The 12,552-nt window shown below is 35.5% G+C and overlaps 1 protein-coding gene across 3 annotated transcripts in view; it reads left to right on the forward strand.

Moving 5' to 3' along the window:
* STAM (signal transducing adaptor molecule) overlaps nucleotides 1-12,552 on the forward strand; it is an 82,590-nt gene that overhangs the window by 19,155 nt on the left and 50,883 nt on the right. The window contains exon 1 of one of the 3 annotated variants that reach the window (XM_058432039.1): nucleotides 10,520-10,619. The exons of the other annotated variants lie outside the window; for them this stretch is intronic. The gene's annotated coding sequence lies outside the window, so the exon portion shown is untranslated. Of the gene's footprint in view, nucleotides 1-10,519; nucleotides 10,620-12,552 lie in introns of those variants that run through there. 3 annotated transcript variants of the gene reach the window in all.

A 12,552-nucleotide genomic window follows, 5' to 3' on the forward strand; every position in this document is an offset into this window, starting at 1 on the left:
ACCTGACACATGGCTGAATGAGTGCAACTCTGCCCGCTTTTGATTGAAGTCGTATTTTGTGACAGTTTCTGTTGAAGACTGGGCACCAAGCTAGACCACTTCGTGTGTATTTTGGAGATAAAAGTTTTATCTAGCATTACAGCTGCAAAGCCCCTCCTCTCTCTCTTCACTTTGTTGGTTTCCTTTTTATCTTTACTTTGGTGTTTTTCATTTTGTAGATACTTTCTGTAATAATTGGGTCAGTTGCTTGAAGTTGTTTGTCAAAAGACAAACCCCCTTTTACAACTATAAATATTCCATGTTTTTCCAGTTAAAAAATCAATTTGTAATGCATCTGAAATTCTGTATGTTGTAGCACAAAGCTGTAGAGATCAATTTGTTTTTCTTCATGTTAACATTATTCTGCCAGAAATGTTTATTATTCTTTTCCCTATTTTATTTGCTTTCATATTTGAAATTTACTAATTTATAGCTTTAACAATATTTTTTATTTGTCTTTTTGTTTTTATCCAGTATCAATAGGTTTAGATAGATGCTCATTTTTTTTAGTTTTTCAAATTTATTTTTAAACTACATAATTTCTCTCAGTATATTCCTCAATATTTGAATTGTCAATTGGGGATTTTAATTGACATTATACTAAGCCTATGGATTTACTTAGGAAATATTTTCAACTTCAGTGAATTCGAATTCGATAAAGAAGGTGGATCTGTTTGTTCTTTTAGTCAGTGTTTTTTCCTTTTCTTCTTCCTTCCCTCTTTTTTCTTCTTTTTTCTTCCCACTTATTCACTTACTTTTGACTCCTTTCGTAGTTACTGCTCTCTGGTTCTTTTAAATCCCTGTTAGGTTAATCTTCAAGCATTTATTGTGTGCATAAATGGGATATCTTGTTTTACCTCTTGTTAATAAAGAGTTGTTTGAAAAGGATTAAACAATAATTGAGATACCATTCTAATATTATTGAGGTTTTAAAAAAATGTCAGGCCTTCAATAATTGCTCATGTATGTAGTTTCTTTCAATAATACTGTTTAACATACATCTGCAGTTGTGTTTTTTCTTTCTTGTTCTCGCTTGATAATCTCATACTAGGAAATGGTAAACATAGGGTCATATTAGGACATTCATGGGCCCTAGGCACTTTTGCCTTCTTGGGCCCCTCTTTCTATTAAAAAAATTGAAAATATTTTATGACTACATTGTTTTAAGGAAAAATATATTAGTATTATATATTAAAACATTTTCTTTGAAGCAAAAGTTCACTTTTTTCTTCTTATTTTAAAAGAAATGAAAACATTTACATGTACTTCTAAAATTATAGTGAGTCATAGGCCCTGTGCCTACATGCCTAATGCATAAGCATTTACAGAATTGAGTTATATATTCACAGATCAACTTAGTAATAGAAAATTGTTAGGTTTCTTTCAGGTGAGCACTAAACTGTGGGATACTTATGGTGGCATTCCTAATATGTCATTTGTTTTTATTTTTGTGGTAAAATATATATAAAATAAAATTAACTATTTTAAAGTGTTCACTTTAGTAGCATTAAGTACACTCACATGCCCGATGTCTGTCTCCAGAACTTATCCATCATCCCAAACAGAAACCCTGTGCCCATTAAACAATAACTCATTCCCCTTTCCTCCAGCTCATCTTAAACATTTATAATTTGTCTTTAATATTTTAAATCATTTTATAATTAGTATATATGGACAACTTATAGAAATCTGGTTTATGTTTTGTAGGAACCTGTGATTGGGTATGGGTTGCTGATGGTAGCATAAGAATGTTGAACAGTATTACAGGCTGCCATTGAGGTATTCTAAATACCTGATGTGCTTTAGAGAAGACTATAACATGTAAGTGGGATGAGAGGGGAAAGAGGACATGAGTTTTCCAGAGACAACTTCAGATAGAGTCTTTTGAAGCAGAGGGATGTTGTAGATTGGAATGCAGTTCAGAAGTGATTTGTGTTTCAGGCAACAATCTAGATTTAGAAAAAAAATTATTATTGCTATTTGGTGTTAGCCTGAAATTTTGTAAAGTGCAGCGATCTTTTTAAGAGGACAGATTCAGAGATGGTGGAAGGACTTTAGGAGGAGCATTTCACTTTCAGTAATACTATATTTTTTAAATCAAAATGATTTGTAACTAGTAATATATAGTAGAATTATTTAGAGGATAAATAAAGTGAAATAGTTCATATTATTTTAACCTTTTTTTCTCTTTTGGTTTCTTTTTTTAAAGTCGTCTGTCTTAGAATTATGGTAGATTGAAAAGTATTCTTGGGTTTTAAAGGGGGAGAAAAGAGCTATTATTGTGAAGTTTCATTTAGTCAGAACTGTGACCTGGAAACATGGCTCTCAGTGGTGTTGTGAAAAATTTTTCTTAATTCTTTCTCTTAAAAAGAAAAAAAACAGACAAACCAATTTTCTGTTCTTTAAACTCATATATACATATGCATATGCATATATATTTATGTTGATTTAAAGAGATACACATGCTTATATAAAGTATTTACTTCTTTTAAAAATAAGTATGTATTCACATGGCTCAAATGTTAAAACAATTTAAAAAGATGGACATTGACAAGTCTAATTCCTATCCCTGTTTCACCGCTGTGATCTTCTATAGGTTACCACTTCTGTGTATTTTGTATCTTTCCATTATTCTTTTACACAAACGTGAATACATTTCCCCTATTTGCAAGTAATAAGCATATTGTATATGTTCTTCTGCACTTATTACTTAATTACTTATCATCACCTATTGACTACTTATTGTATCCTGTCAGTCTTAGAAATGTATTTCTTTTAAGTCTATTAGTATTGGACAAATTTAGAAATTATTTTCTAGTTTAACATTAGTTTTGGTTAGTGGCATGTAGAATATCTAATACATATACTTAATTACTGAATAAAAATTAGTAATTTTTAGTAATTATCTCAATTTCAGAAAACCTACTAGATGTAATCCCTGTTAACTTCATTTAGATTGTAGTTTTTTAAATCTTGAAATATTTGATTATGCCAAACCTAAAACTTTAACAAACATTCTGAAATTTTTTTCTAACATCTCAAGATATTCACATGATTTTTAGTGTGCGATTTCCAGTGTATGAGTAACTAGTGAAGAATGCTCAGCCAATTAGGTCATATGATGGGCTGAACAGCCTTCATTTGTTTAGAAATCGAGAGAACTTTCACAATGATAATAGCAGTTTTCTTTAACATGTCTTCACATAAATAATTTTTCTGTGTTAGTATTGATTGGTTTATATTATCATATGTAAACATAGACGTGAGGATAGATACTGATTATCTGCAATAACAAGTTAAAATTAAAGTTCTGTAATTGACCTCTAGATTAATTTTTGCTATTATTTTATATGTTAACTATCTTTGCTTAGCTTTAGCCAAAGATATAGTTGACTGAAGGTGGAAAACATCATGTAACTTTTTCTTTACCCGACTAATGGATATATTTTGGTACTAAATTTATTCTAACAGAATGAGAAAGATCATATGATAGTCATTACTCGTGTTTTGTGAAAAATACAAATGTAAGCCTTTGGGAAGGTGTTTGTTAAAAATGTTTTTCCTTGGCTTTGTATTTTATTTTTTTTAATTTTTTGAGACGGAGTCTTGCTCTGTTGCCCAGGCTGGAGTGCAGTGGTGCGATCTCAGCTCACTGCAAGCTCCGCCTGCTGGATTCACACCATTCTCCCGCCTCAGCCTCCTGAGTAGTTGGGACTACAGGCACCTGCCACCATGCCCAGCTAATTTTTTTTTGTATTTTTAGTAAAGATGGGGTTTCACCGTGTTAGCCAGGATGGTCTCGATCTCCTGACCTTGTGATCTGCCCGCCCTGGCCTCCCAAAGTGCTGGGACTACAGGCGTGAGCCACCCTGCCCGCCCTTTGGCTTTGTATTGCTTTGTCCTGGACTGGACTGTGACTATTTCCGGCCTTCAGTAGGAAGTTGAAAGAATATTTCCTGATTTTTGTAAGGGAAAAATAATCTCTGAGCTGGATATCCTAGAGTTGAAAGGGCAGCATCAGTACAGAAACAGACCTCTTTCAAGTCTTTTTTTCTTCCTATGATCATATCCTCATTTTACAGGACTTTATCTTCAAAGTCTTTTAAATGCTCTTTTAAGAATAATCGTCACTTATTGACTACTTATTGTTTGCCAGACCCTGTTACAGTGTCCTATGAACATTTTGATTATCACAGCAGTTCTAGGTACTGTAGATTCTCTCAACTTTTCAAGTAAGAAATCTAACTGATATTTAGTATTCTTTTATATAACTTAAAATAGGTGAAGTGTTCCAGCAGAATTAAATAATTTTTTTTTTTTTTTTTTGAGACAGAGTTTCACTCTTGTTGCCCAGGCTGGAGTGCAATGGTGCAATCTCGGCTCATTGCAACTTCTGCCTCCCGAGTTCAAACGATTCTCCTGTCTCAGCCTCCTAAGTAGCTGGGATTACAGGTGCACGCCACCATGCCCTGCTATTTTGTATTTTTAGTAGACATGGGGTTTCAGCGTATTGGCCAGGCTGGCCTCGAACCCCTGACCTTGTGATCTGCCCTCCTCGGCCTCCTGAAGTGCTGGGATTACAGGCGTGAGCCACCGCATCCAGCCCATAGAATTTTTTTTTAAAACATGATCTTGATTTCCATGTTTCGCTCAGTTTCGTAACATGGCAGAATTTCTTTAATTCGTTTCATTCTCTTTGCATTAGTCATTTTTTCTTTTCATTTGTCAAACACTGAATGCCGAGTATCATGCTTTGGCTATACAGTGGTGAATAAAGCAGGCATAGCCTTTGCCATCAATGGTGCTGATATTCTGATAGTGGAAGATGTGAAATAAACAGATAAACAGATGATGGTCAATAGCTAAGAAGCTAGTAACCAGAGTGCTATAATGGAAAATAAAAGGGTAGACTGGTATGAGGGGGTTACATTTATGCTGTAATTTTAATGTTGAAAAGAGGCAAAGAGTTCAAAGCACTGCATCCCAGAAAGAAGCAATAGCCTGTAGGTGAATGCTGAATGCTGCAAGGTAGAGAAAACTTGATGCCTTCTAAGAACTTGAAAGTTACAGAGTAGCTGGAGCAGAAGTCAGTTGCCCTGAATGAGGGCAGAGTTGGGTTTCAGAGTGAGTTAGAAAAATAGAAGATGATGGTTGGAATGTAGGATGCTTTAAATTAAGACTATAGAGGGTTTTCAATTATTGGTAATGACAAGGTCTAATGATTCCAAGGTCCATCGGAGTTAATAAGATGTGATAGAAGTTGAAAAGCCAGGGTGTTGAAAGCATCACTTACACTCCAAGAATTAGGACAGGAGTGATGTTGGAGAGAGAGGCAGTGATCCAGTAGCTAAAATAATTGACAGGTGAAGGGGCATTTGAGATTTTTAAATAAACTGCAACATGAGGGGACTGACGTGATTAGAGCTGGGCAGTTTTAGGAAAGAGGGAGAGTGGTTTGGAAGAAGCAAGGGAAACGAATGCACATTGCTTAGCATAATGCATATTGAACAGATAGTTCAGAAGTCAACCCCAGCACAATTTCCCCAATTATTCACATTTTTCATTAGTGTATATATTTGTTACAAGATATGAACCAATATTGATACATTGCTATTAACTAAAGTCCATAGTTTACATTAAGGTACACTTTGTTTTGTATAGGTCAGTGGGTTTTGACAGTGTATATAATTACATGTATCTACCGTTACGTAATGACGCGAATCTGTCATTACAGTACCATGCAGATTAGTTTTATCATCTTAAAATGACCTGTGCTCCATCTGTTCATTCCTTTCCTTCCTCTTTGAACTTTAAACAGCCGCTGATCTCTTTACTGTTTAAAACTTCATCTTTTCCAAATGTTGTATAATTGGGATCATAGACTATATATAGCCTTTTCAGACTGGCATCTGAAATATACATTTAAGGTTCCTATGTGCCTTTTCGTGGCTCAATAGTTCATTTCTTCTTATTGCTGAATACTCTTCCATTATATGGATGTTCTACGGTTTATTAACCTACTGAAGGACATCTTGATGGCTCCCAGTTTTGGTGATTTTTAATAAAGCTTCTGTAAACATTAATTGCAGGCTTTTGTGTTGACATCATTTTCAGTTCAGTTGGGTAAATATGTGAGAACATGATTGCTGGATCATATGGTAAGACTGTTTATCTTTGTTAGAAGCCACCAGACTGTCCCCACAGTCTCAGTATGGTTTTATTTTTTACATTCAAGTCTTTGATCTATTTGAAATTTATCCTGTTAGGCAGTATGAAGTAGGGTTCTAACTTTATTCTTTTCTGTTTGGCTACCAAATATCCCAACACCATTTACTGACTAGTCCATCTTTTTTTCCGTCTGATTTGAAATACTTCTTTTATATATTATATTTGCATATGTATTTAAGTCTGTTTTTCTCTTATGACCTATGTGTCTAAACACATTCTGCTACCACGTGGTTTTAATTATTAATATGTTTTGACGTTTGGTAGGACATGGTCTTGAGGTTTTTTTTTTTGCCTGAAGTGTTTTTTTAAATATTCTTTCCATTTCCTGTTCTCCTTAGATAAACTTTCAAATTGAGTTGACTGGTTTAAAAACAAAACTTTCTGTTTAAATTGGCCTAGTTTTAAATTAAGAAATTTATGTCTTTATGATTCTAAATCTTCCTATCCAAGAACATAGCATCTCCTTTTGTTTATAACCTTTAGTAGTGTTTTTAAGTTTTCCTCTTAAAAGTCTTGTACATTTTTTGTAATGTTTCTTATGAGGTATTTTGTCCTTTTTGCTGCTATTTCAGTGGGGGTTTTCTTTCACTGACTGGGAATTTCCCTTCTTTTTCTTTTTTCTTTTATTTTCCTGAGATGGAGTCTGGCTCTGTCACCCAGGCTGTAGTGCAGTGGCGCAATCTCAGCTCACCACAAACTCCGCCTCCCAGGTTCACACCGTTCTCTTGCCTCAGCCTCCCCAGTAGCTGGGACTACAGGCACCCGCCCCCATGCCTGGCTTATTCTTTTTCGTGTGTGTGTGTGTGTGTTTTTAGTAGACATGGGGTTTCACCGTGTTAGCCAGGATGGTCTCGATCTCCTGACTTCGTGATCCGCCCGTCTTGGCCTCCCAAAGTGCTGGGATTACAGGCGTGAGCCACTGCGCCTAGCTGGGAATTTCCCTTCTTAAAGGGTAGTCAAGATTATAGCATCTGTGTATCTGGAAGAGAATGATGCACTGTGAGGGGGAAATTGAGATGATGATTCAGGAGAGAATCGGGATAACACAAATCAAGTTGTTGACTAGGGAATGGGATCTGACACGAGGTGATTTTTCAGTCTTTACTTGCCTAGACAATGATTCTACTTTTTTATTTTACTAAGTCTTAAAAACAGCATATATTTTATAGAATGAGACTTGTAGAATTCTAATGACTGTTGCACTTGTTTTGCGGATGAGAAAAGTAAAGCCCTGAGATACTAATGTGACTTGTCTAAAAGGAGTGAACAGAGGCAAAATTAGAAGTCAGATTTCTTTACTTCCCATTTTGTTTTTTTTCTACCTCCACTGTGCTGTGTGCTTAAGTGCTTGTATGAGCAGTTATATTTGAAGGTTAAAAATACAAATCAAGACTTACCAATCTTATGTTAAAGTTTTTGGTGATTCGTCTCTCCCCATACGTTATGTTACATTGTGTTTTGTTTGACTGAAATATACCTTAGTGTTATATGGTCTGGGAAACTCAAAATATCATCATATTGAACTTAATCCTCAATATTTTAGTTCAGCATGTAGAAGTTTAGTTTACCTCCTTTTCTAATGAAGTCCTTTGGGACTTACATGAACATGTTTGTTAAATAATAGTCAAATAACATCACTGTATATATTTATCTATATTCATGTTCCATTATCTCATAAGAAATGCCTACTTAATAAGCTTAACATTAAGGGAATAATTTGATATTTGTACTCTGTATTTTGCCCCTTTTTATATGTTGTCTGGATTATGTTTTATGTAATGTATGTTACAAATCAAATTTGCATTTTGAATATGTTCAGTATATAAAGACTGCATTATTTCTGTTGTGATTTCTTTTGTATTTTTATATTAGAATTCTCTTACAGTCTGTGACATGCCTTCATGCTTATGAAAGGCATCTAAATAAGGCTCTACTCAATATTCAAGGAGCATTTATATTATCTGTTAATTTCTAAAAATATTTAGTTCATTCAGCAAAGATTTGAGTTCCCATGTCTTTTAGTTCCTACGTGCCTGCTAGGTCCTGGTATACTAAGTCCTATAAAAGCTATGCATGCCTTGCAATAGTTTACTGAGAATGATGTTTTCCAGTTTCATCCATGTCCCTACAAAGGACATGAACTCATCATTTTTTATGGCTGCATAGTATTCCATGGTGTAGCACCAAACACCGCATGTTCTCACTCATAGGTGGGAATTGAACAATGAGAACTCATGGACACGGGAAGGGGAACATCACGCTCCGGGGACTGTTGTGAGATGGGAGGAGGGGGGAGGGACAGCATTAGGAGATATACCTAATGCTAAATGACGAGTTAATGGGTGCAGCAAAACAACATGGCACATGGATACATATGTAACAAACCTGCACATTGTGCACATGTACCCTAAAACCTAAAGTATAATAATAAAAATAATAATAATTTAAAAAAAAAGCTATGCATGCACATACTCCTCCTTCCTCCAGTATAGACATACATATGTCCTTGAATGGTAAACCACAGTAAAGCTTTTTTCATAGCATTTTAGATGAAGATGTAAAGTTTAAATCACTCTAAAATAACTTTGAAAGCTACAGTTGTAAAAGTGAAGATAAAGAATGAGACATTTTTGTGCTTTCAAGAACATTGTTGAGAGTCTCTAAATCCCTGGCATGAGTCTAGGAGTCTAGAATTAAGATTCTGATAAGGAGATATTAGACATCTCCTCTTTTACAGATGAGGTCTGTCAAAGCTTCAAATCGTTTTTCTACTGTATCACGATGCTTCTTTTGTTTAGTAGTGGTTTTCAGCCTGGGTGGTATTGCTCCGTTAGGGATGGTTTCAGGTGTCCCATGACGGGGATTACTATTGATGTTACTGATGTAGTAACTAGCAGGGATCAGGGATGCAACATGCCAGATAGTCTTTCACTAGTGTCCTTGTACGTTTTTAGTCTGACTTCATAGGTTGTTAGAGGTTAACCATGCAAACATATTTGTTAACCATGTTTTTTATTATTGCTATTGATAATTTTTGTTTTGATCATTTTTCTTTTATATTTGCAATACTTTTAGGCAAATACCCTGTTATTTTGTTATGTCCTGAGAGAGGGATAATGAACAGGTGATAGCCTCATTTTGAAAAGTTGATTGGTCTAAAAATCATTTATTAATTTAGTAATATATACAGGAATTAGAATTTAAATTTACTGTCTTTTCAATGACAATAATTTCCTTAAGAATATAAAATCTTCCTGTCACTGCTTGGCATATGGTTTTTATGATACTAAAGAGTACTTTTCAACTGAGATATAGAGCTATTTGAAATAAGAGACTTTCCAAAGTTTTATACAGCATAGGATGTCACAAATCTTGACTCTTTTTCCAACAATAGCTTTAAATATTCTTGGCTTCCTCCTATATAGTATTGGGAATACCTTTTCAGGTAATCTAACTGGTGACTGCGCCTAACGTTGAGCTATAGTTCTCTCATGACTGCACAGCAGTATACCTTTAAGTAGATAGACATTTGTAAATTATATAGTGACATTGTTGAAAACTTACTGTGCACCAAAGACTTTTGAAATTTCACTTTTCTTGGAAAAGAGAATTGCAAGAATGCAAAATTGCTTTTAGTTTTCCTTGATCCTCTGACTGTAGTATTGAGCTGTATCATATACATGTTTAACCTACTGAATTTTACTGTATTCTTTTCCAGCCTCCTCAGATTTTTTCCCAAAAAACTAGTGCCTGCCAATTCATTTAGTGAGCTTATATGCGCTGTCTCACAATTACAATTCCCAGTTTTCTCATAGCATCAATACCTCGCTGTGCTGAGGTCCATTCTTGCTCGGAACATGCATATTTTATTTAACATAGTCCTGTATGCAAGCCAGCTTCTTCAGCTGTTGCTCAAAGTAACAGTTTTGCTTTAGTAATTAAGGAAAAGTTGGCTGTATTGGACACATTTGAGAGACGGTTCATGAGTTCACCAATAGTTAAATCCCTAATCAAAGAAAATGGATTAACTGCAGTTTGGCCTTACACCTTGACTTTGGAAACTGACCTTAAGAATGTTGGTCTTCTTTGACGTCTTACAGCAGTGTGATTTATGTTATGGTCATTTATCAAATGATAAGAGAAGTAGGTATTTTTAGGTGGAAAACTGGGAAAGGTGAGAGATAATTCTCCTTTCCCTGTTCTTTGTCGCTGTCCCTGACCCCTATCTTTTTCTTTTCCCATCTCAAGATAAGGAAAAGAGAGGATGTGTCTTACAAAAAGTTTTAAAATACCAAAATGGGGTTTTAAGAAGCTTTTTGAGAGAGATGAGGATTTGCCCACCCTTTAAACAGGTAGGTGATGGAAACCTTTGGTAGACTCTTCTAAGTGCACGTGCAGATTTTCTCTTACCTTGTATTTTTACAAAATATTTTGTGTTTATTGCCACCCATCTCTTTTCTGACATCCTCTCTTCCTCCCAGCACTACTTATTGTGCATTTTCCCCCTTATGGTTTTATTATAGTTCTATTAACTACACTTTATGAAAGGATGTATGTTTTCCACTTAGCGAACTCAGTGGAAGATACACAGAACTTGGTAATAAATAGAGCTTTATAAGGAAGATGACTTATTCTAAATATTAGTTGTACAATAGTGAAAAGTAGTATTTTTCGTGTTTTGCTCAGTGACTTTTTTTTGAGCCTCAGCCATGTCAAAGGCACAATTCTAGGCCCCATTCACAATGACGGTGTTTTAACTTCAGTCACAGGAGAGCAACGGCAGTTGCTAAATAATTCTTATTTTCATTTTCTCAAATTTCAATTGAGAATTTATTATGTGCCAGAGGGCATGGTTAAGGAGTGGCATGCCAAGGATGAGCTGTGTAACCCTGGGCCCTGCCTTCAGCAGCCCTCATGATGGGGAGATAAATAGTTAAGGAGAAAAACCCCACAAACCAACCCAACAAAAGAGAGGTGTTAAATACCAAAGCTTTATCATGTGGTGGTGAAGAGCACAGACTCTGGAGTCAGATTGTCTGCTTGTGAGGTTCTTAGCACAGCATCTAACACAAAGCAGGCACTCCCTAAGTGTTAACTATTAGTATTACAACAATTATCTGACAGATTTAGTTCAATGTTTGAGTTTGCAGGTGGAATGCCTAACATTCCAAGCACAGCTTGATGTGGGGAGCTATCAAGGGCCTAAGTTCCTCAGTTTAAGAGCTGTGTAAGCTCTGATCTGTAGGATGAGTAAGCGTTGACTAAGAACAGCAGGGCGGGAGAGTCCTCATGAGGGACTGGAGGTCCAAGAGAGCAGGGTGGTTTTGAGAAGTGATCCAGAGATGAGATTCATGGGTGGCTTTTGTAAGCCTGACCTAATTTAGGCTTTATAAACTTGAAGTGACTTTATTTAAATACGTATTATGTTTAAGTTATGTTTTAAACAGAGATTAAAAGAAGACCCAAACAATTCTAAATAATATGACTTAGTACTATTCAAACCTATCAGCCGTCAGCTTCCTTTGTTAGAGACTGTTCTAGTTATCTCTTACTACACAACTCTTAGTCGTAACCGTCCTAACACTTAGCTTAAAAGAGCAGTTTATTATATCTCAAAGTTATGTGGGTTAACAGCTGGGCAGTTCTTGCATGGGGTTTCTCATGAAGTTGTAGTCACATAGTGCCTGGGACTAGGGTCATCTGAAGGCTTCACTGGGATGGATGCTTAGTATGGTGAGCAGTGATGGTTGACCATCACCTGGGACCTCACCTGGCTATCAGTTGAAACTCTTACCCAAGGCGTCTGCTTGTGGCTTGAGCTTCTCACAGAATGCTGGTGGGTTCCCAGTTGGAGCATCCTGAGAGCCAATGCTCCAGGAGACCCAAATGTACTCCACATGGCTTCTTGTAAGTTATGAGTCTTAGAATGTCACTTCCACTATAATTTATTGGTCAAGCAAGTCACTGAAGTCAGTCCAGATTCAAGGGGAGGGTGGTTAGATGTCACCTCTTGATGGGAAATGGTAAGTTCATGTCAAGGGAATTATTATCATAGTTATCTTTGGAATACATAATTTGCCTGAGGCCTGTTAGTTTCATAAGTGTTGAATCAGAACTTTGAACTTAGCAAAACAATGAAAAATACCATTAGAAGAAAATAATTCTAATAAACAAAATTATAGATTCCACTTTTGATACTTGAGACACTCAATCCTTAAGAATGGAATGACAAAATGTGATACAAGGGTTTCTTCATTTTTAAATCTAACAATTATGACTTTTGAC

Source organism: Hylobates moloch, unplaced genomic scaffold (assembly GCF_009828535.3).
Source record: "Hylobates moloch isolate HMO894 unplaced genomic scaffold, HMol_V3 SCAFFOLD_2, whole genome shotgun sequence".
Taxonomy (NCBI): domain Eukaryota; kingdom Metazoa; phylum Chordata; class Mammalia; order Primates; family Hylobatidae; genus Hylobates; species Hylobates moloch.